Source organism: Aotus nancymaae, unplaced genomic scaffold (assembly GCF_030222135.1).
Source record: "Aotus nancymaae isolate 86718 unplaced genomic scaffold, 86718_ANA_hifiasm-v0.15.2.pri h1tg000058l, whole genome shotgun sequence".
Lineage (NCBI taxonomy): Eukaryota > Metazoa > Chordata > Mammalia > Primates > Aotidae > Aotus > Aotus nancymaae.
Genome location: NW_026988472.1, coordinates 41273873 through 41296891, shown reverse-complemented (window position 1 = coordinate 41296891; position 23019 = coordinate 41273873). Strand labels below are relative to the sequence as shown.

Sequence of the window (23019 nt, the reverse complement as noted above, 5' to 3'; positions counted from 1 at the left end):
GGGTAGAACATTCCACCAGGCTCTTTCACATGTCATTTGGAGTACCATTTTCCAATGATCTTGCATAGTTAATTTAGTCATGAATAATATTCAACAAGTATTTCTTGGCCACTGAGTACATAATTTTAGGTTCAGGAGATACAGTAGGTTGCAAGTCAGATAAGATCCTTGAGCTCAGAGAGCTTATATCCTAGGGAAGAGAGGGAGACCATGAACTATGTCAGGTGGTGGTAAGTGCTATAGGAAAGATGCCACAAATCCATCCCATAACAAGTAATGCCTCCAAATCCATTCATTCATTTGGTATTGATAGAGCCTCTGAGGATGATGTAATGAACCTCCTGACCTCCAGGTATTTACACAAATCAATCCTCTCTCCTTCCTCCCTAAACAAGGTATCTTGTATTCAAGGGAATTATCTGGAGTAGTTAATCTTGAGCAAAACTCATTCAGCCTTGCAATGTCCACCAGACGTGGCCACCCAGACAAATTATTTCCGCCAAAGGAATGACACAGGTAAATTGTGAGGACCTAGATTTGGACTGGCGGTTGGAGGGAGGAATTCCCAGCACATATGTAATTCCTGAAGGAAACGAAGGAAAGTCAGTCTTCACACCACCCCACCTTGCCTCACCCTACCTCACTTCACGTTTAGGCCAGAGATGATGTCCACAGATTATTATAGGATTTCCCTGTACGCTTTCCTTTGTTAGGTTTGACTGGGGATAATATCATAGCTCTAGTGAAAGTTTTCTGCTATTTGGTGGGTTGTAAATTGAATTTTAATGAGGTTTTAGAACAATATTCATGTAAAAATATATTTAGGCCATTTCCAAAATGGAGCTTATTAATCCAATTATGCAAATGGATGTGGCAACCAGCAGATGTCCCTGATTCTCTCTCTCTCTCTCTCTCTGTCTCTGTCTCTCTTTTTCCTGCTCTGTTTTCTGAGAGGGTTGGGAGTTGGCACAGAGGAAGCCCTGATCGAAATAGATAATTCAGTTGCTGAGACAGGCAGTCCTGTGTCTCAGACAAGAAACTTTCCTTGTGGGGGTATGATGGGCAGTGAGGAGAGTTTGAGCTGCTGAGTTTTCTAGATTCTCTGATTTGAAAATTAGGGACTCTCAAAGGAAGTCTGTCCTTCCTGAGTAATTGCATCCTGACACTGTTGAACTTCCTCTGGGTTTCGACTTTCACACCCCTCAGAGGCTCTGAGGAGGGAGGACAAAGGAGAGGCCACCCCTTTCCTGGGGAGGGAGCAGCGTGGGGCACCCACCCCAGCTACTCCGGTGGCTGCTGCTCCTGCTTCCTGGGCAGAGAAGCTGGGTGTCTTGTTTCTCCTTTCCTCTTGCTGGCTGCCTTGGTGGGTCTCCTGTTGGTGTTTGTTTACTCTCAGTGTCTCATGGCAGCTGCCACTCAAAGTTCTGTTTTTGCAAAAAGAGGTGGCACCAAAGGTAAATGTTGGACTTGGCAGTAATTCATGAATTTTATTCAGCTACTCTGTTCTTGTGATATGAACAAACCTTGTTAGACCAGAGGCCACTAGCGTGAAATTTGGAATATTGATTCATCAAAGACTAGAAAAGAAGTAACACCAGGAAAGCTGGAAGAATATTTAAAATGCTTCAGAAGATGCGGCATTTTAAGCATCCCCAGTCACTTGAGGTCCCCTATTTTCAATATCTCTTCACAAACAAACGTCTCCCTAGGAAACCTTCCTGGGTGGTATTTGGTTGGCCTGGCTTCAACACTTAAAGATGAGAAGCTACACTTTCTTTTAAAATATTGTCATCAGTATAGGAACTTAGCTTTTTTTTACATCTAGTCTGAATTAGGCTCACTTTATAGCTTGGCTACATCTTTTTTTATTGCAGAAGTAATGCAGTCACGTGCTTGTGGCCAAAAAAATAATAAACAGTGATGCACATAATCTTTATTTTAATTTATGTATTTTTGTGGGGATAGAGACAGTGTCTAGTTATGTTGCCCAGGCTGGTCTTGAGCTCCTGGCCTCAAATGATCCTCTTGTCTGGGCCTCCCAAAGTGCAGGGATTATAGGCATGAGCCATTGTGCCTGGACAATAATTTTTTAAAAGTGGAAAATAGCCCCGCTCCAAATCATTCTTTAGAGTTAATCATTATTTATTATTGCTCTAGCTGTGTGTCCTTGGACTAGTTACCTAACTTCTCTGTGCCTGTTTCCTCATCTGTAAAAGTGAGACAATATAGCACTTACTTCATAGGGTGGTTGTGAGGATTTAGTGCAATATCTGACATCTTCTGGGCTAAATTACTATTAGCTATTGTTGTGAGAACTAAGTACTTTTCTGTATATCAGTGCTGAGTGCATCTTTCTTAGAGTCAGACCTTTAGGGGTATGGAAAACCTCAATGAGCAGTGTTTTGCCAGAAGCATTTTCACTCAGGATGGGGCGACGTGAGTGAAGAAGCAGGGCCCTCTGGTTTTCTAAAGATCTAATGGGATCCAATGTGGTTAGATTTTCTTCATGGTTGCTTTCTTCAATAAGAGAGGAGAAGACCTGGAATGGGCCTTTTGCTCCGAGGAGGGGTCCGCCAGGTAAGGCTGTTCCTTCCCTTGGAAGCCCCTGGGGCCTTCCTACAGATGCCATCATCCAGATGAGGCCCCACCTCCCAGGGACATCACGGGGGATTTATGACAAAAAAAAAAAAATACTAATACTCAGAATGACTTAGAGGGAACCAAAATCACATACTAGATGAGCTGATAGAAGATCGATTGAGGTTTTAGGGGTTTTTTTATGAAGTGAAAAAAAGCTACTTATTTTGCCACTTTCACTACAAAAATAAATAGTAAGAATGTGTCTCTGTGGTTGTTTGTACACAGAAAGCAGAAGAAATGAGAAGAACCTCGAAGTCATCTGGCAAAAGGCAGGACCAGACTAGAGATGCTTTTCTGGGGGTCTCTTTTTAAAACCAGGGGTATATTTGTTACCACACAATTTAATTCAAAAAGTCCAGTGGTAGAGTCAAAGCACCCATCTCCTTGTCTTTGTTCTGCCACCAACCAGCTGTGGGGCCTGGGACAAGTTACTTAACCTCTCTGTTCTCCTTCTTATCTATTTAAGAATATGGGGCCAGAAGTATTTGTCTTACAGAGCCATGTTGGTGGGCTGAGAGCAGTGACAGTGAGGTGCTGTGGGTTGGGTGAGTGTGGGCATGTCTGTCCTTTGCATACTGCAGACTCTCTTCTCTGGGTGTGCCAACTGAGAATGGCTACGAGAACATCGGAAAATAAGCCACCACCCTCAAGTTACTTAGATCCAAAGAGAACCCCAAGCACACATGTAAAAGCTGCTCAAACATGTACGAAGGAAAGCATACAATTATACTCACCACAAGAGCAGTTAATAATAATAAGATGCCTGAGAGAAAATGTAGCTGGGAATCCACATGGGATTGAAAGAATGACAGGACACCTTGCCACTTGCTTTTTCAGTAAAGAGATCAGATTCTCCTTTTTAACCTCATGCTCCCTGGCTACCTTCTGTGAGCAAACACAGGATTTATCCAAGATCTGAGAATGTTGCTAATGTTGCTTGACCCCTAGTAGGACCAGAATCCGTGACTTCCTTAGCCCAGCCCTCTAATCAACCCTGCCTGTCCACCAGGTCTTGGGAAGCTGGGTGGAGATGCCATAAGCAAAGGACTACTGGCTGAAACATCATGGGAAGCATGGATGTGCCTGTTCTGTGGCCAAAATGGCAGAGCAGCCCTGTAAAAACTTTCTTGGCTGTGATGTAGGTTTTACACAGGCTTATCATTTTTTTTTTTAACCCTCTGAGATTGACAGAGCAGGAAATGGTATCAGGGTTTTCTCTTAACTTCTAAAGTGACTTGCTATAGTCACCTAGGTTTTTCATGAATTATAGGAGAAGGGAAGGGGCCTAAAAATTGAATTTCCTAATACCCAGGACAATGCTGATTTAGTAAGTTGGGGTTTCTAGCAGAAGACAGAAATACATTGTCATATATTAATCCATTGATTAATTAATGAGGCAACTTCCATCTACATTAAAGAATACAAATTTTTTTCACTTAATAAAAATGAGATCTCTTTCATGCAGTTCTTAAGCTTCTTCCAAAAACGAACTACCAAACTGGTAACTGTCCAATTAGTTGGAATAAATTGAATAGGCACCCTCAGTTAATTCTCAAACTGAGTAGCCTAAAAACCACATACCACCACCAAACACAGAATGTTCCTTCCCTTCCTCACCAGGTCTGCTGCTCTGGGAACAGGATTGAGAACCCCCACGGTTTCAGTTCAGTGAAGGTAAGTTCTTTGGCCACAAACTGGAAGCCAGTCCTCCATGCAGTGCCTTTCAGGTTGAAGCCAATGGTCCACTAAATCTGCTTGGGAACTGATTTGTTAATTATTCTTTTCCTTTTGTGACATTTTTCAAGATAAACTTACTTGGGCCAGCCTCCTAGAAAACCGTTTAAAATGCTAATTACGCAATTGTGCGAATAATGTAAAAATGAGTCCTGTGGTACACTCAGCACTTGATTAATTAACAAGCAGTAAATGAATCCTTGCCTAGCAAATTCTGTACCGGGCTGTGTGAATGGCAGAGAGCTTCCGGGAGCCACAGTTGGAAGAGTGGTTTTAAGCAAATAGGTTCTTAGAGAAATTGACCAGTGAAAATCAAGAATTATTTGGCCATAGCACTATCTTTTACCAAAACTGAATATCACTGGTGGATTTGATTCAGTAAATGTTTGTTGAAGCCTTGTAAGGCTCTATCATAGACCTGGGGAACAAGGATACAAAGATGAATTAGACATGAAGGATGTCCTGAAAGCTAATGATCTTGTGAAAGACAGAGGGATGTCTCTGAAAAATCAGAGACTACAGTGGGATGGCTTTTAACTGCAAGGACAGAATAGCATAGTAATGGTGGCTTCGATGCTAAAGATTATCTTACAAAATATAATGCCTGAATGTAGATGGTTCTAGGGTTGTCTCTTCCCATTCTTTTGCTTTGTCATTCTCAGCATGCTGGCTTTGTGTTCTTAGGCTTGTCTCGTGATTGCAACGTGGTTGCCTTGTTCCAAGCATCATATTCCAAAATAACAGAGTTCAAAAGCAGTAAGCAAGGCAGGGGCTGGGGAGGGGTGCAGTATGGTAGGAGATCTGTGCTCTCATATACCATTTGCAAAAATAAGTCACATGGCCACTCCTAGATGCCAGGGTTGGGGAGAGGTTGCCCAGAAATCCAGTCTGGCTGTACAGCTACTTTCCATCAGCAGCTCAAGACTATGGAAGGGATTCAAAAATTTTGTTGGCCAGTTGGACATCTCTGCTACATGATATAGTAAGTGCTCTAGTACAGATGCATACAGAACACAGAGACAGTTGATTTTGCCTTGAAAAATAATGGGAGGTTTTGTAGAGGACCTGACAGCTTAGCTGAGTCAGGTGGATGACAGAGAGAAATGTGCAAAGCACAGAGGCATGAAAGAGCTTATCAAATTGCTTGCTGTTTGTGGGGGATTTTTTTGCCCTCTTTTCCTCATTTTTTGGTCAAACACCTTATCTAGCAAGTCACTTAATTTCTCAGGGTTTCAGGATCTTCATCTGTTGTGAAAGTGAGGCAGTTGGACTCTGTAACCATAAAACGGTCTTCATTTCTCCATTGTTCTTTCATCTATTTTTTTTTAAAATCTTCAGAGCACAAGTTACATAGATATTAACAGTGTCAACATTTCTTGTACAGGTATCAGCAGGGTTCTTTAATCTTATCTACCCTATAAAAATACATTTCAAAAATTTCTCAGGGAGTCAATGTGGTATCATAGGCAGAGCGTGAGACTGGGAATCATGGTTCTGCATTTGACGTCAAACTGTTATTTCCTTGTTGTGTGACCTTGAGAAGACACATCTTTGAGTCTCAGTTTCCTCACCTGCAAAATTGAGATTATAGTACCTGTTTTCCAGGTTTCTTGGAAGATTTAGTAATAACTGTTTTTCAACACATAGTGCAGTGCTAGATACTAGGTTCTCAGTAATTCACAAAAGAAGAAATACAAATGATCAATACATGAAGTTTTATTTTTATTTAATTTTTAAATTTTTTATTTCCATAGGTTTTTTGGGGAGCAGGTGGTATTTGGTTACATGAGTAAGTTCTTTAGTGGTGATTTGTGAGATTTTGGTGCACCCATCATCTGAGCAATATATACTGAAATTGGGGACGATATTTAATGATATGGGGGAGATGGTTGTTATATAAAATTGTGTAGAAAGGGAAGTCTGTAAAACAGTATATATCGTACAGTCCCAGTTTTGTAAAAACAAATACTATAAATGGAAAAATGACTGGCAGTAAAGTGCCAAAATGTGAAAATGATTATCTCTGGGTACTGAAAAAACAAGGGATTTTTATTTTCTTCTATGCCTCTGAATTCTCCAAGTTGTCTTGCATTGTGCATGTAATGATGTAGAAAACACATCTAAAATTAAGAGAAAATACCATATCAGGTTAGAAAAATTACCAAAAATGTCAGAACACAAATGGACTCCAACTATGTAAGAACACACACACATCCCTCCTAACCCCGCAAAAAAACAAGAAAATGAAAGGAACTACGTCCAAATCTTAGTAATTTTCTTTGGGATGGTGGAATGATGGATTATCATTATTTTCTTCTTTATACTAGTTTATATTTTTCCACTTGAGCAGAAAAAGAAAATCGGCACCAAATAAAACCTATAAAAAGAAATTTTCTTGAGTACTGTATTCCATGTAGTCACTAGCTCTGGTAGCCATAAGCAACACATAAATCTGAGGGCCAGGGCTTTTTCTCCCCGACGACTGGGAAATCATTTCTCCTATGCGGGACCTGGTAGCCATGTTAATCCTCTGCCTTCTGAATACATCAAGTCCCACATTGTAAAAGGCAAAAGGACAAGGCCAGAGTTACTGTTGATGGGGCAAATGAGTGGATTTTGCTAGTGTAAGAGATGGCAATAGAATCTGTGCTCCAGGTTTCAGGGAGGGCACCCTGCATTTTGCACACTTGTGCTTGCTAATCCAATAAGCACCCCTGGTTGGATGCAGGGAGCTCTCTGGTGGCCAAAGGGTGTCAACGCAGCAATTTTTGCACTTCCACAACCAAACCCAAGATCTACTAGCCAAACGATCAGGACCCGATGCATACTTGCAGATTACATTTTAAGCCCTCATAATGGGTAGGAAAATGTCTGTCTCCATTCTTTCCATGGCATTTGATATGAAGACAGAATCCTCCACCCTGCCCTTAAAATTTCATATAGAATAGGTATGCTTTCTGCCTTCGTGCCCGGGTCAAACTCACTTGACACTGCTTAGTTTTAAACTGTGTAATAAATTGCCCGAGGTGCACCAGCTAATGTGTGACCCTTGATCACACTGCTTGCCCCACAAATCCATACTGTGTGAAATTGACCTTGTTGGTTGTTTTTCAAGTGGGTCTTTATAGCATCATCGAATGGAAGGATACTTAGAAACAAAAAGACTGAGATGGAGCTCCAGTGAAGCATAGTGACTTGCTAAAAGAAATGACTCATTACTGGCTGAATAGAGAACGGAATATATTTCCAATCTTGAGAATTTTGTCCAGCAGGCTCCCTCATTTCCCTTTGGCTGCCTTTATCTGAGGTGGCCAACTTGAAACCAAAACTAAAGCTTCTGACTTTCATGGCCCCTAGGTAGTCTTGTGTTTCTGTGTGTTTGCATCATACTGTCGCTGTGCATCTGCAATGGAGTGATCCACTGTGTGTGTGTGTGTGTGTGTGTGTAAATGTGCATGCTAATACATGTATGTATAACAACATGCAGTCATAAGCCTCTATGTAATAATCACTGTATATCTGTCTATCTCTGTCATTTCATTTAGGCATAGTCCATACACTCAACCATATCATACATTCCTTGAAGATGATCTTCTATGTATTTTGTATTTCAGTATAATAGTATCCAGAGCTGTTGCAGCCATATAGCACAATTCAGGCTACTTTCTTTGTAAGCCATGATTGAAAACAATGTCTGACTCATTTGGGTCCTTAGACTCAGGACTTTGTTTATAGAATATTGTTCTATATTTAGCTTTGGTGTCAGCTCTAGCTTTTAAAGAGGCCTGAAGATTAATGGAAAGTTACCCCCTGGGTATTCTAGAATGTTCCATTGAGAGGTAATTAAGGGGAAGAAAAGGAACAACTTGTACTCCCCAGACTTGGTTATATATTTCTTTTCGCTGGAGAAAAAGAGCTTTGAATTCTATCCCATTTTAACATCCTCTCAACAATCACCAAAGTAGTTTTGTAATGGCACCTTAGAACTTTGCCTGGCAAATGGAAATCTGAGGTTAAGCCCTGAAATGCTCTCTATAGTCAATTTGAATGTACTATCAAATTTATTCACTTTGACAAAGACTTTTTAAAAAAGAGAAATGTACCAGGAAATGATAATTTAAAGTGGACCTCGGAAATGTTATAATAAAGCTCAGCGCTAGGACAAAGCAGGGACCAGCTTGGTGGAGGGTTTTGGAGGCAGACCAATGGGGTTTGATTTTTGACACTGCCAAGCTGGGAGGGAAGAAGTGGAGGGGCTATAGATAGGGCAGATGGATCCTAGATGGTTGTTACATGTGTGTGATGGGTATGTGGAATTTCATGGTAAAGTTTAATCTACTTTGGGGTATGTTAAAAATCCATCATTAACCATAATAAAAATCTAAACATTTTTCCAAAACTTTTACAAGAAGAAGGAAACAAGCTTGGCCAAGGACATTCAACAAGTAAGTGGCAGAGAAAAGCGGCAGCATATAATATAAGAGCATACTTATTGAAACATCATGGCACAAAAGTTAAAATGAGCACGGGCTTTGAAGAAGGATGAGTTCAAATCATGTCTCTTACTCCATTTGTAAACCTTAAGTCACTTAACCTCTCTGACCTCAACAGTCCCCTCTGCTATAAAATGAGGTTACAACACTCACCTTCCAGAGTTGTTGGGACAATGAGAAATTAATATATGTCAAGCACCTAGAACTCTACTTGGCCTTGATAGGCATCCCCTCAAAGTAGTTCCCGCTTTTATTATTAATATGATAAGTGGATTAAGAATCCCTGTGAATTTCAGTGGGCCCACTGTGAAGGAGCATATTTGGGAGTCACCATTTCTTCGGTCTTCAGGAAAACAGGAGCTCTTCGGGCACAGGGGGAAGACCAGCCAAGAAACCCCTATTTCTTAGAACTTGGTCGTTTGGGAGTCTCTTTCAGGCTGCAGCAACTTAATGGGGATGATTTCCCATCAAATCCCAAGGGATACCTAGTTGTTTCGGTGGGAGAATGCAAGAACCCTTCACACAGGAAGGACTTCAAAAATAAATGACTTCTCAGTGTGGAACTGAGCCCCTGATCTCTTGTTTCCACCTCCTTCCAGGTACCCCTGGATTCCCAACGAAGGAGGTATGCAGCTATTGTCGGCAATGAGCTGTAAACTTCTTACATGGAGTCTGTGTCTAATTTACTTCTGTATCCAGAATATATGGCTCACAAGGAATACTAAGGTTTTGAGGGTTTTTTTTTGATGGATGGATGGATGAGTAGATGAACAGGTGGATGAGAGAGTAGGTGCATAGATGGATGGAGGAAACTGATCTGAAGTGGGATGGCTGTGTGTCTATATGTGCTAAGAGGAGAGTTTTCTTTTTCAGTTTCTTTTTTATACCTGTTTGTCCTTTTTTGAAATCTCCACTAAGGAGAAGCACCTACTGTATACCAGATAGTTTACCACTGAGTACCTGTTGTGTACCAGGTAGGATAACAATGAACATCTAGTTTTTATATCATTTAATCTTCACAACTCTGTGAGGCAGATCTTATTAACACCACTTTACAGATGAAGTCCATGTTCAGAAAGGTTGAATAACTGGCCCATGTTAGCACACTTTATATAATAAATACATGCTCTTTCTGGTCCATGCCATACAGACATTCCTATAGCCAAAGTGAAACAAAACAAAACAAAAACAAAAACAAAATGCCAGTATAGAAGTGAGGAAGGGGGTCACTAACTCACAGACATTTCCTAGAGGGAAGGGGTCACTAGGCAGAAGAAAGTCCGATGGAAGAAAGGGAGTCTTTGCTTGGATATCTATGAGGAGGTGGGTGGCAGGTGAGGGACGGCATGGGTCAGTAAAGGGAGGAGAGAGGTACATGGCAGTCTTACATGCCTAGGCTTCTCCTCCAAGTGGGTATCAGTCATTGGTTGGAAGGAGTAAGGTGGGTTACTCTGTTTCCATTCTGCCTGGGGTACCCCTAGGATCAGCCTATTCTACCTGTCCAGGCAATCTCCGTCAACAAATTCTAAGGCAACCTTGTGGCAGTGTGGGAGACTGAAGGTCTTGCCTATCCTATCACCTTTGTTTAGGTTCAGAAAAAGAAGCAGACGGAACAGGAGCAGACACTGAGACATTGATTCTTGTACACGTGCTTCACTGAAAGCGTGCTCTCAGGAGAAGGGGCATAAGGGAAGCAGGCTGTGACTGGGGAAAGATCTAAGCAAGTTTGTGGCCTTGGCTAGAGACTAGCCACAGTGCAATCTCATTGCAGCAGGAATTGCACCAGAGAGTTTAACCTACCTTAAAGTAGGGCACTGGCCTTTTGTACCACGCTATCAGCCAGTCAGTAACTATGGGCTTCCTCTGGGGGAGGAGGAATCACCTTCTGGGCTAGATGATTCCCATTGGCCAAGGGCTATTCTCCAGAGAAGTGAGTTGCTTTTAGCAGCCAACACTCATAACTGTTGAGGAGGAGGATTCCACCAGAGTTAAGGGGATGTGGGTGGATTTCAACAGCAGCCACTATACCCATCAAGCTGCTATATATGTTCCTGCTGGCATGGAATATATGTAGTAGTTCTGTAGGGATTTTGGCACTTCTCATGCAGATGCAGACTACCTTGCTGGGTGCAGATAGCTCGCCTGCAAGTTCATTCTTTGATCCTGAAGGAGAGTGGGTACCAAGCAAGGATCCTTTCCATGACACTGATGGTATAGACACTTTCCCTGCCTGTTCTTTGTGGGCCATCTGATGCTGAAGTCCTCCTCTGTCTCAGTTGAAATTTAATGTGGCAACATCTGGCCTAGGGTTTTTACTTTAATGGTATTTATCATGCACAATTCCCTTTGATGTAGGACAGCCAACCTCATAACATCTTCTGTCTTCTATCTCCAGGTTTTATTTCTTCTCTTAGTTTAGATGTCCCACATATTCTCTCTAAACTCCTATCCAATCCTTCCCTCTCAAATCCTGTTAATACTCAACCTGGGGTCAAGGTTTCTTTGGGTGAAGAACAATGAAAAGGCAATTAGCTAGCTGCCTTTGAGTGCTAAGGGAGTGAAAACTGGTTATGACTCTAACTTGAGACATTCCTAAGAGTATGCCTTTCCTGTATGGTCAAGACGGAAAGAAATCAACGGATGTGGGCTTTTTTCTTGCCTTTAGATTTATAGATTAGTCATAGGATCTTGTTGAAATTATTCAGTCCAGAAATAAGTGATTAACATTTAACCTCTTTAATGGGCAATTACTCAACAGCTATGCCAGTGGGTAAATATTTACTCATCATCTATTCCAAGGAGTGAACGTTAACTTGAGTCAAACAGTTACTTGTGTTGGCTCTTTAATAGCAGAAAGTGAATTTATGTAGCCCTAAGAGTTCCAATTTCCCACCAAATAAGAACTGACTGAAGGAGGTTCAGAGCCCTGGGCTGGAGTGAAATTATAGATAATTTGCTTACCTACTCCCTCCCTCCAAAAAAAAAAAAACTGAAAATTTTTTTGTACTCACCACTATTGATTGAAATCTGGTAGCTCCAAATCTCATAAAGTCAAACAAATTCACTCAGCTTTTCAGTCTGTAGGTCTGCAACAGCCTCTGTTTACCACAAAACTGCCTGTATCTTGTCATTATGGATGCAAGTCAGGGCAGAGGCAAAGTCTGGATGACGAATGGCTTGTTCCTGGTAGTGCACTTGTAATTGTTCTTCCTTAGAATAGGAAGGATGGCTTGGGAGTACCTCTCTATCATGGAAGCATTTGGCAGCTTCCAATCTCTTTGCTTGTTTGTCTACACTGCAGCCAATGGGACTGATTCAAATATCCAAGACATGCCCAGATGGATACACAGAACACATGGCTTGAAGACTCAGTTATGGTAATAATGGACACCATTTCTGAGACTTCCAATTCACTTTCAACAAATACATTTTAATCAGCAGGCAGGAAACCAAATTAAAAGTTGAAGCATGAACCAAGCTCAAAGGTTAAGGGTCAGGATATGGATTTTGGTGCCCATGCTCCAGGTGTGGCCTACCATGCAGAGAGGTCAAAGATGATTGCACAGGGAACAGTTTGTAGAAAGTTTGAGAGTCTGGAACTTGGTGTATTAGTCAGGGTAAGCTCACCACCTCCAAGTCTCAGGAGCTTCACACAAATTAACGTTTATTCCTTGTTCATGTCACATTCCAAGCGCGGGAGTGGAGAGGTGAGGGTATGAGGACCTGTGTTCCATGCAGGCATTCAGGCTCCCAAGCTCCTTCCATTTTAGGACTTCTCTGTGCTCTAGGGCCTTCAAGTCCACCTCAGCTACTGCATCCAGACAGCAGACGAGGCAAAGAGAAAGTGTGGAGGATAGCATGGAGGTTTTATTGGCCCACCTATATTCTGGCCAGAACTGTCACGTGGCCCCACTAACATGCAAGGGAGGCTGGAGAATAGAGTCATCTGTGTGCCCAAGGTTTTGGGAAATGTTTCGGTGTAAAACTAGCCAGTCTGTCATACATGGCTTCAGAAACTTAAGATTATCTTTTTTTTTAAAAAAAGTGGCAGGGGCAGAGGCAAGAGGAACACTCTTCTTCAGCAAGCATTTGGAAGAGAGCTGAAGAAAGAGCAAAGGAGGAGAGCGGGCTAGAAATGACTTAAAAGTTAGCGGGATATTCCTGGAGAGTTGCCAAGTTAGAGGAGAGTCACTTCCACTCATAATGGGAGATAAAAATTGTTCTCATTTGGGTTTATTTTTTTTTCTAGGCACAAGCGTTAGAGGGTGAGTTAAACTTTCTAAAGCAAAGGATTAGATAAGAGGAAACTCTGCTTTGATTGAGGAGCCAGCTGTGTCAGAAAGTAACAGGGAGAGGAAGAGTGGGTCGAGCCACACCACGGGTACCTGATTGTGGTGGACTCTGGAGGTTGCCTGTAAAAGGAGACACTCCTCAGGCTCCTCATTCACTAGGGATGTTCAGGAAAGAACAAACTCAATGGAGAAAGGGTGCCCAGAATGCTTGCAGGCTCGTTTCTGCTAGGGTAGGACACTCCTGCTTAATTCTCTCTCTTGTCTTTCTTTTCTTTTCCTGCGTATGAATGCAGCACTGTCTTAGCTCTTTTTGGAGGAGACCTGTGATGGAAGGGAAGGTTCTGATAGGAAGCTAGAGGAAAGGCCAGGGCTCAGGGCTGCCCTACCCAGCAGGTAGTTTCAGGGGGCTCTGGCCTGGAATGGCTCCTGACTGGATGGCACTCTCCCTCCCCAGCAATTCCAACAGGCCTTCTTGGGCGGACTCTTTTTGTGGCAGTTCCTGGCAGTCCCAGATGTGGCTCATTGTCAAGCCTCTGGACCAATGCCCAGGAGCCTGTTGGGAGTTCAGACTCCAAGTCAAGAAGAACAGAATTAACTGGCCAGGAGCCAAGATAATATTTTCCCTCATAAGCAAGAATGCTGCCTAGGAAATAAGTTTAACTCCTTTCTTATTTTCTTAACTCTTCTTTAGTCTCATTTAAAGTAGTGATCATCAAAAAACATTTTTAAGTGTATCCCCACAAAGGAAACTTTTATTTAACAAACACTTATATGATGCCTACTCTGTGCCTTACACTAGTGTTGTACAAATATTAACTTATTAGATTGTTGTAACAACCCACAACAAAGATACTATTATTATCCCCACTTTACAGGTAAGGGCGTACAGGTGAGCAAGGTTTCACGGCTTCCCTAGGGTCATGCAGCTTATAGGTGGTAAACCTGGGATATGAACAAAGGCAATCTAGTTTAGAGTCTATATTCACTATGTTGACCCTTTCTATGTTCTTTCCCCAAAGAAAATGTTGATTTCTTTCATAAAATGGTATAACATACATATGGAAAAATGCACAAATCCTAAGTGTACACCTCTTTGAATTTTCACAAATTGGATGCATCCAAGTACTTACCCTCTTCACACACAAAAAAAACCCAAACATCACTGGCCCCAGAAGAGCCCCTTCATCTCCCTCCCAACCCCAAGGATAACCCTTATACTGACTTTTCCTGCATGGATTAGTTTGAACTGTTTTTTTAACTTATATAAGTGGAATAACACAGTCTACTTTCTCTTGTGTCTCATTTCTTTCCCTCTACATCATCCTAATTATTGAGTATAATTCAAATTTATTTCTTTTTGTTGCCATATATTATTTCATTTTCTGAACATGTCACAAGTGATTTATGAATTCCATTATTGATGGGCATTTTGCTAATATCCACTTTGGAACTTTACAGATAGAGCTGCTATGTACACATCTTTTGGTGAACACATGAATGTACTTCCATTGGGTATATACCCAGAAGCACAAAGCCATATGGTATACAAATATTCTGTTTTCACAGACACTGCCAAACAGTTTCCCAGAGTGGGTGTACCAATTCACAATCCCATCAGCAATGTGCAAGAGTTCTAGTTTTGCTAACATTTGGAGTTTTGTCTTTTAATTTATAACCATTCCGGTGGGTGGCAGAAGTTTTTTTGTTTTTCTTCTATTTTAAGAAAAATAGAGTTTATTTTTTACAACAGATTTAGATTTACAGAAATATTCAGATGGTAGTACAGAGAGCTCCCATATACTGCCCACCCAGTTTACCCTGTTAACATCTTACATTAGTATGGTACATTTCTTAACAACTCATGAACCAATACTAATATATTATCATTCACATAATTATTTTTAAATTGCAAATAAAGAGTAACAATATTAATGTCTTCTATGTAAAATGAGGATTATTAGATAAACAGTTTGCAAGTTACATTATTTAAATAATGGGATGGATTGATGACTCTAGTACAGTTCTTTGCTGGATAAAGTCAAAACCACCAGTTGATGCAGGGAAGTTGTTATCTAGGATAAACCTTTACAATGATCATTCTGTATCAGTGAGCATATAGGGTTCCTGTTTAAATGTCCATTCTTGGGCCCCTCCCCACACTAAGAATCAAAACCTCTGGAGATGCAGACCAAGAATGTGCCTTTTGAACAAGAAACTTCAGGTGGTTCTAATACATCCTAAAGCCTAATAACCTATGTTGTAGACATAGGAAAGCAAGCTCAAAATAAATAATGCCTGCAATATTTTAAGTCTAGGGGTATATCATTTTCTGGGCTGGGCAGCTAGTACTAAGACACTGATTTAGTTCTGATTTTAATAATGTAAAGATATATGGACAAAAAGGCAACCTGTCAATACCAGAGTTCTAAGGATGACTCTTGAGTTAGCTTTCCTAAGACTTTGAATGAAAAAGGTTGCACTGGAAAAGTTAAATGATGCTGCCAGTCCCCAGTGGGCAAGGAAGCTTATACAGAGAAATAGGGAGAAAGAAAGAGAGAGAGAGAGAGAGAGAGAGAGAGAGAGAGAGAGAGAGAGTGTGTGTGTGTGTGTTGGGGATCATGGCCCTTTGGCATCTCAAAAGGAACTTGAATGTCAGACAGGGTGTGGAGGACAGCAGGAAGAGATCAGTGTGTAAAATATTCCAGTGGCAAATTCCAAAAAAGCGTCAGCCACAGCTAAATGGGACAAGAAACAATATACGTTAATTTAAGACGACGTCGTCAATTTAGTGGCATGTTTATTGAAATAGCCTTTTGCATTCTAAAAACAGCACTAGGGTATGGACCTCTGCATCCCTGCAGGAAACTGTACAAATTCCTAGGAGGGAACAGCAGACTCAAATCTGACTTTAATAACAAAAGGCAATTATTTTTAGTATTTTCCAGTAGATCTCAGCTGTCTGGTATTGTCAGGCTCTATTCATGGAGAGGTGGAATTTGGAGAGAGTTAATTTAGTGAATGGTGAACAAGGGAGGGATGAAGGGAAGGAGGAAACAAAGGTAGGGAAAAAAATACAGAAAGGTGGGGGCGGCGAGAGGGAAGGAGAGAATGAGAGAGAGAGGAGAGAATGAGAATATGGGTGGGAGGTTGTGAGCTTTTCCACTCTAGTACTATTATCTGGCTTAATGGCCCCCAAGGCAAGGTGCCAGTCATATAATAATAAATGCCAAGATCAAACCTCCAGGAACAAATATAAAGGGACTCTAAAACAAGCAATTTGTCAGACTGGTTTCGGGGTACAGAGAAGCATAAAGAACTTGGGAGAAAGTAGGTCACCGATAAATTCTCATGGAAACAGCTGGAAAGCCATTATAGGTGACTAATTAAGCAGTATGACTAATTAAGAAGTGGTAAAACCATAGAAGGGGTGGTGTTGGAGGGGATGGTGGTGACAGGTTATGCAGGAGAGGAAGGTTATGGAATTAATTTTTTAAAAGCTGCTTGGAAAACCCAAACTTGTAGATTCAGCAGGTTTGATGGATGAATATCTGGGTGAGGAAGAGAAATGGACATCGTGTTTCCTGCCAATTATGTTTTGAGAAATCATGGAGAAGCAGGAAGGTTGTCAAGTGGAGAGATGACTCTGCAGAGCATTTGTCATTTATAGGAGGTAAAGCACAATCTTGTCAATGACAGGCCAGAAAAAGAATGTTATTTTGTTATCAAAGTAAGGAATAAGCATGGAAGGAAAATACTAAAGGATTCTAGGTGTGATGGAACTGTTTATTATGGGCAGTTTCCACATCTTAAATCAAGACAAATGGATTTGATGATGGAAAAGAGCCATCCTCCTTAAAAAATTATGTAACTATTGGATATGGAAGAAGAACATTATGTCTAGAGCTTTAAAACAAGTTTCTATGGTGTCCTAGGGAATCTTGTGTGGAAATTCATTCAGATTGGCTTGGATACTAGCAGTCTCATGTAGATTTTCAAGTGGCTTAAGGAGTACAGTCCCCAAACAATAATTCATAGAAACATTTCAGCCTGGGAGGACTATAACTACTTGTTTTTTAAAAGTTTGCTGTTCACTGGTGCTTCATTTGATCTCACCCTCAGTATTCTGGGAAATGCTGCAAGAGTTACTAGCCTCTTTTACATAATAGGACATATAAACTCAGAGGCATTTAGTCACTGTCTAAAGTCACAAAGCTTATTTAGAAGTCCAGATCAAGTTCCTAACTATTGTCACATTCTCTTATAAACTTGGCTTTAACATATAAATGTGAGGTGTCAGTACATGCCAGGAAGAAAAGAGGATTGCAACCAAAGTCCTCCTGTGGAGCTCAGAGATGTTGACTAAAACAGCAAACAATTCTAAATAATGCAAGCTAGGATTCCTAAGAAATAGTATTGGCGAGATCAGGCATAAGAATTGATCACACACACACACACACACACACACACACACACACCACCACCAACAAAACCAAACAAAAAACTAAAAAACAGAGAACCAATCCTATGTGGCTCTCAAGGCATTCTTTGGTACACTAAGTGATAATCTGAGAAATCATTTCAGAATCTTCCCAGGAAAGCATCCTGAGTGCTCAGAACTGGTAAAGCAGGGAAGAGATGAAGGATCACCCCTTTCACCCACATGGGCCTCTGTTTTTTGGTAGTAACTGACAATGTCTCCTACTATGCCTCAGAAATTGAGTGGGTCAGGCTTCCAAGGATGAAAAGGGGAGATTGCTCAACTGGAGGTGGCCCACTATACTGTAAGAAAGGAGTGAGTCTCTGGAAGGTGCCAATGAGGCACTACTAGAGAAAGGTGGTGTATTTTCTGCAAATGAAGAGGAGATAAATATTCTAGTGAGATATCTATGACCTTGCATGGAAAACAGTATGGAGTAGCCTAGCATGGATGCTGCAAGTGTCCTGCTGCTTTAATAAGCAAGTTAACTTTGATTTTTTTGTTCTCTGAGAACAGTATTTAGGGAAAAAGAAAGATTCAAAGAAAGAAGACAATGTTTATCTTCTTTTTTTTACATTTTTAAACTTTTAATAGACAAATAATAATTGCAGATATTTATTGGGCACAAGTACAATTTTTTTAAAAAAAAACAGGGTCTTGCTCTGTCGCTCAGGCTGAAATGCAGTGGTGTGGTCATAGCTCACTGCAGTTTCTAACTCCTGGGATCAGGTGATCCTCTGGCCTCAGCCTCCTGAATAGCTGGGACTACAGGCATGCACCACCATGCCCAGCTAATTTGTAAAATTTTTCTTTTGTAGAGACAAGGTCTTGCCATATTGACCAGGCTAGTTTCCGACTCTGGCCTCAAGTGATCCTCCGACTTTCACCTTCCAAAGTGTTGGGATTACAGGTGTAAGCTGCTGCAACCAACCTACAATTCTTTAAGTGGGGTTTCTTCTGTGTGTGTATAGGGGGTCCTTAGAATATGAGGGTACTTGGCAACAACCGAACTACTGTTAATATGACAAAGTTGTTAAACTTTTAATTTCCACTTTTATATGCATTTATGCACACATTTGTATTTCTTTTCTTTGGAATTTGGCAACAGTGATTTTAGGCTTGGAGGTCTAAATCAAGATAAACAACTTTCCTTCTTTCTGAAGAGTGAATTCAAGAAATATGACGGCCAAGAGCCAGAATAGTCTCAGACGAAACATACTGGCTTCATTTGGAGATACTGAATTGATTCTTGTAACCATTTTAAACCTTTCTCCAAGATATTTCAGAGCTCAGAAAATAGAACAAAAGGAATTTGCTTTTTTTCTCTTTTCAGAATTTACAGCTTCTCACCAATGCGTGCCAAACCTACAATATAGCTAGACATTTCTTCATGCATTCACATTCTCATTATTAATGGTTCAAACAAAGAACATAGTAAAATACAGTTGTAAGTGCTAAAAGATGTTTCTGTGACTTCACACCATGGCTCAACACCACCTTAACAGTACTGCTTTCATAGCCAAGTCAGTAAGCCTCTTAAGCCTTAAGTCTGACTTACACCCAAAGCTAGAGTGGCAGTAAGAGGGAGGCACATATTTTAATAAGCTACTGAAACTTCTTTTGCCCATAGCATTGGCCCAGGTGCTATTAGCTCGATTTCAATGACCTCTCACAGTCATGGAAAGGAAGACTACAGATTCCTGAAGGGCTATGAGTTTGCCTCTTTGATGACCTATTATCTTTACCCCATATCATACTACTCTGGTACCTTATGAATATCACTTTAACAATATCTGTGTCCTTATAATGAAATATTATTAATATTCTTTGAAATAATAGTGTTAAAATATATCAGTTAATAATAGTGTACAAATATAAGGTATTTTATGTAGCACGAATATATGTTAATAAATTATATCTCCAGATAAAAGTAATGGTACATCACTTAAATAAATGTTTCCCAAACTACATGGTTTCCTCAGGATATTAATAGATCTCTCCCCCCGCCACACACACACATTAATGTTGTCAAAAAAGTTTGAGAAAACTGGATGATTTAAAAATAAAATAGGTTTATTTATTGCAGAACCTATCAAAGACTTTAATGTCCTGAAGTATATTATAACTCTCTCAAAGAAGATCAAACATAAAGGGTTTTCAAAAACTCATTGGAAGATACAGTTCTATTACCACATTGGGGACTTGAGTTCCATAAAACACATTTTCAGAGATGCTGTTTTAGAAAGTAACTTCCTGCAACAGCAGGCAGGGCAGGCAGGCCATGCCTCTAGGAATGAGGAATTTCTGGGACTATTCAGGAGGAAGAAGGGGAGAAGGAATTATTGACCAAGGGTGACAAGGTATCCGAATAATTAAGGTCTTGAGGCCAGGAAATCCTTGAGGACTCTTTGGGGTCACCACCATCAGCATGTAGCATAGGTATTTGATATTTGATTATTGGGTGAATGAATACATGCATGCATGAATGAATGCTTCCTCTAAACTTGAATAAGCCAAGAACTAGCTGGTCCTGATTATCTTTGGACCCAGGGTCATGCAAGAATGTAAAATGCATCCTGATGATTTGGGGTCCCTCTCATTAGATAAATGACCAAATCAGATGAAGAAATATCAAAGCTGGCTCATTTCAGGTGTCCCACAACTGTAGCCCAACCACAATAAAATATTCAAGGGCAATGCAGGTTGGAGCAGGAGGTGCCTGATGCCTCCAAGTTTGACTTGAGAAAGATGAAGGCATATTTGTTTACATTCTGAGGTGGATTTTAAGGACAGCACCGTGGATATTCTACTCTTCTCTTATATTGACATAAAGAGGCATCAATTCTCAGATGCAGGTCCTGACAAATCAGTGTGTCAGTTGTAAGTTATGCCTCAAGTACTTTGTTATTAATGCCAGACATTTGGGAATCTCTTATTTTTAAATATGAATTAGAACAGATTCAAGGCTACAGATAACTTTACTCTCATTCCCAGCTTGATATGCTTTCTTCAATGAGAGAGAAAACAGCTTGCCTGCCAGGAATTGTATTCGCTTGCACCATCAGATAGATGTATCTTATTGGAACAAAAATGATGAGAGTGCTGTAATAGAGGTTGGAGAAATGCATCTTCCACACAGATGCTAAGCCAGAAGCTAGGTAAAGCGCTGGTTCAAAGACCCTTAACTACAAGCCAGTGGGTAGCTTGGTTAACTTAGATTTTCTTCTCTTTCTTTAGGGCTCATAATATTTTCCCTGGTGGTGCAAATCTTGATGCTCTCTCACCATGGGCCAGCTGCCTCAGCCCCTTTAGCATAGAGGCCCTAAAAGTCTTGCCCATTGTCTTTCCTTTATACAATTAGCCCTATCCCCCATTTTAAGCACTCATTGCCATGGAGCACCATTCCTCTTAGGTTTCCGCTGGTCATTCTTTGTTCTCAGCCCCAGGTGGAGGTCCAGCTTCCTTGTATCCCCTCCTGTCCCTGCATCCAATGAGCAGAGGCTGGCAGGCCTCCATCTCTGGAAGAGTTTGTCAATGTGGGGAAAGGGTTAATTAATGTAACCTTTCCCCTTCTCTGTGGAAATCTGCCCTTGTATTAACGTTCCAGCTCTGTTGCCCTGGAAACGTGGTGAAGGTGGAATGTCAGCTGTGTTACCAGGCAGTATTGCTTATAGTAGAAATGACCCAATTGTTAAATTGCTTTTATGCCACAGGATTGTAAATGAATCTGAATACGTGGTGAAAAACCATAGCTTTGGGATTCCTTGAGTGTGAAATCCCTGGTACATCCCCTTTGGGGCCCCTGGAATCTCTAGTTGTTACAAGAGATATTAGCTCCTGTGGGGTATGGGGCTTCTAAGCCAAGATGGACCCCATATTCTCTGAAGTGCTTCTTATCTGTTTGCACCTAAGATGCCACTTGGGGGTCCAGAGAGGAGGCCCTGGATAGCACGTGGGCTCCTGTAAAGACCCCCACAGAGGAGAGATGCCTGAAGCTGCCCTCCTGGCCATGGTGGTTCCTGACAGTTTGTTTCCGAGTAGACTCCCACAAGCAATGGCCTACAGTGGTCTTATGAGTCAGTGTGTTTTGTTGAACTGAAGGAGGCCCCTGGTAGACATGACAGTTACGAGAGGGTAGGCTTGCTCTCCATCCTTGCTGGGGCTGACATGACATGTTGTCTTCCTGCCAAGTTTCCTCACATATGCTGGTCTTGTTCTTCAAATATAAGTTTGCAGGGAGTTGTTTCTCTGTCACTGGAAGATATTCAGAGCCCATTTCCATCAAAAATGACCCTGTTGATTTATTGTCTTTGAACAAAAATGACCAGTTGGAGGGGCCAAAAAGGATTTCCATTCCCAATTTTTCTAAAAGTATTGTGTTTACTACAGATAGGGTGGTTTGTACTGCTTTTAAATATCTTAAATACTCGCACTCCCAGAAGCCTCCTAACATATAAATTTCAGATGGCTGGAGCATATTTTCAGTGTTTTATTTTACTGAGCGTATTCAGCTCTGCCACTATTTTTGGGCTCATTGGCACAATTCATACTGAGACTCCTCATTTAGTGGGGTGAGCTTGGCAGGAGGAGTTCAATAGCCAACATTTATTGAGCACTTATAACAAACCCAGGTAGTGTTCCAAGTGCTTTACGTGTATTAACGTGTAAACAACAACACTATGAGGTAGGAAATATTATTTATGATCTTCGTTTTAAACATAAGGCTCATGGGGCACAGAGTACATTTAGATGACTCGCCCAAGGCCACATAGCTTGTGACAGAGACAGTGCTCACATTCAGGGAGTCTGGCTCCAGGACTCAAGTTGCCCCTCTGAGTCTCATAATAAAAGCAAGATCCTGTCCAGCATCAGGGAGTTGAGGGTTGAGGCAGTTTGAGGGTGTCTTTGGTGGTTCCTGGTATACTTGGTGGATCCAGACAGCAGTTTCCCATTGGACAAGCAAGAAAGTGGAGGATGTTTTTGTTTCCTACCTTGTAGAAGAAAGCAGAGACACTCTACCCCATTGGGTTACTCCTCCAACAGCATTTACCAAGCATCTGCTCTTAAGCACTGTAGCGACTGCCAAGGATACAGCAGTGAACCATAAGTCTCCAACTCCCAGCCCTTGGGGAGGTTCCACTCTAGTGTATGTCCTGGTCAGATTCTCCCATCCACAAAAATGAGGAAGGGGAAAATCAGGGATAGGGAAATAAGTAGAAAATCAAGGAAAGAGGAGGAAGGATAAATGGATCAGGCTTTTCTGTTTCTCCCTCTAGTAAGGAGTTATCTGTTTCCCAGCATGACTCCTTTCCCCACTCCTGCCTCACTCCTTCACGAAATAAAATGGAATCACTGATAACACTGCCTGATAGAACTTTCTATG

The 23019-nt window shown here is 41.2% G+C and overlaps 1 protein-coding gene and 1 long non-coding RNA gene across 3 annotated transcripts in view; both read left to right on the top strand.

Moving 5' to 3' along the window:
- The window catches only part of LOC135269956 (uncharacterized), a 51760-nt gene extending 47660 nt beyond the window's left edge, over positions 1-4100 (top strand). The window contains exon 2 of the long non-coding RNA XR_010338194.1: positions 2866-4100. This is a non-coding gene — a long non-coding RNA (uncharacterized LOC135269956). The remainder of the gene's footprint in view (positions 1-2865) is intronic.
- The window catches only part of NHS (NHS actin remodeling regulator), a 354034-nt gene that overhangs the window by 200259 nt on the left and 130756 nt on the right, over positions 1-23019 (top strand). The gene's annotated exons all lie outside the window — the stretch shown is intronic.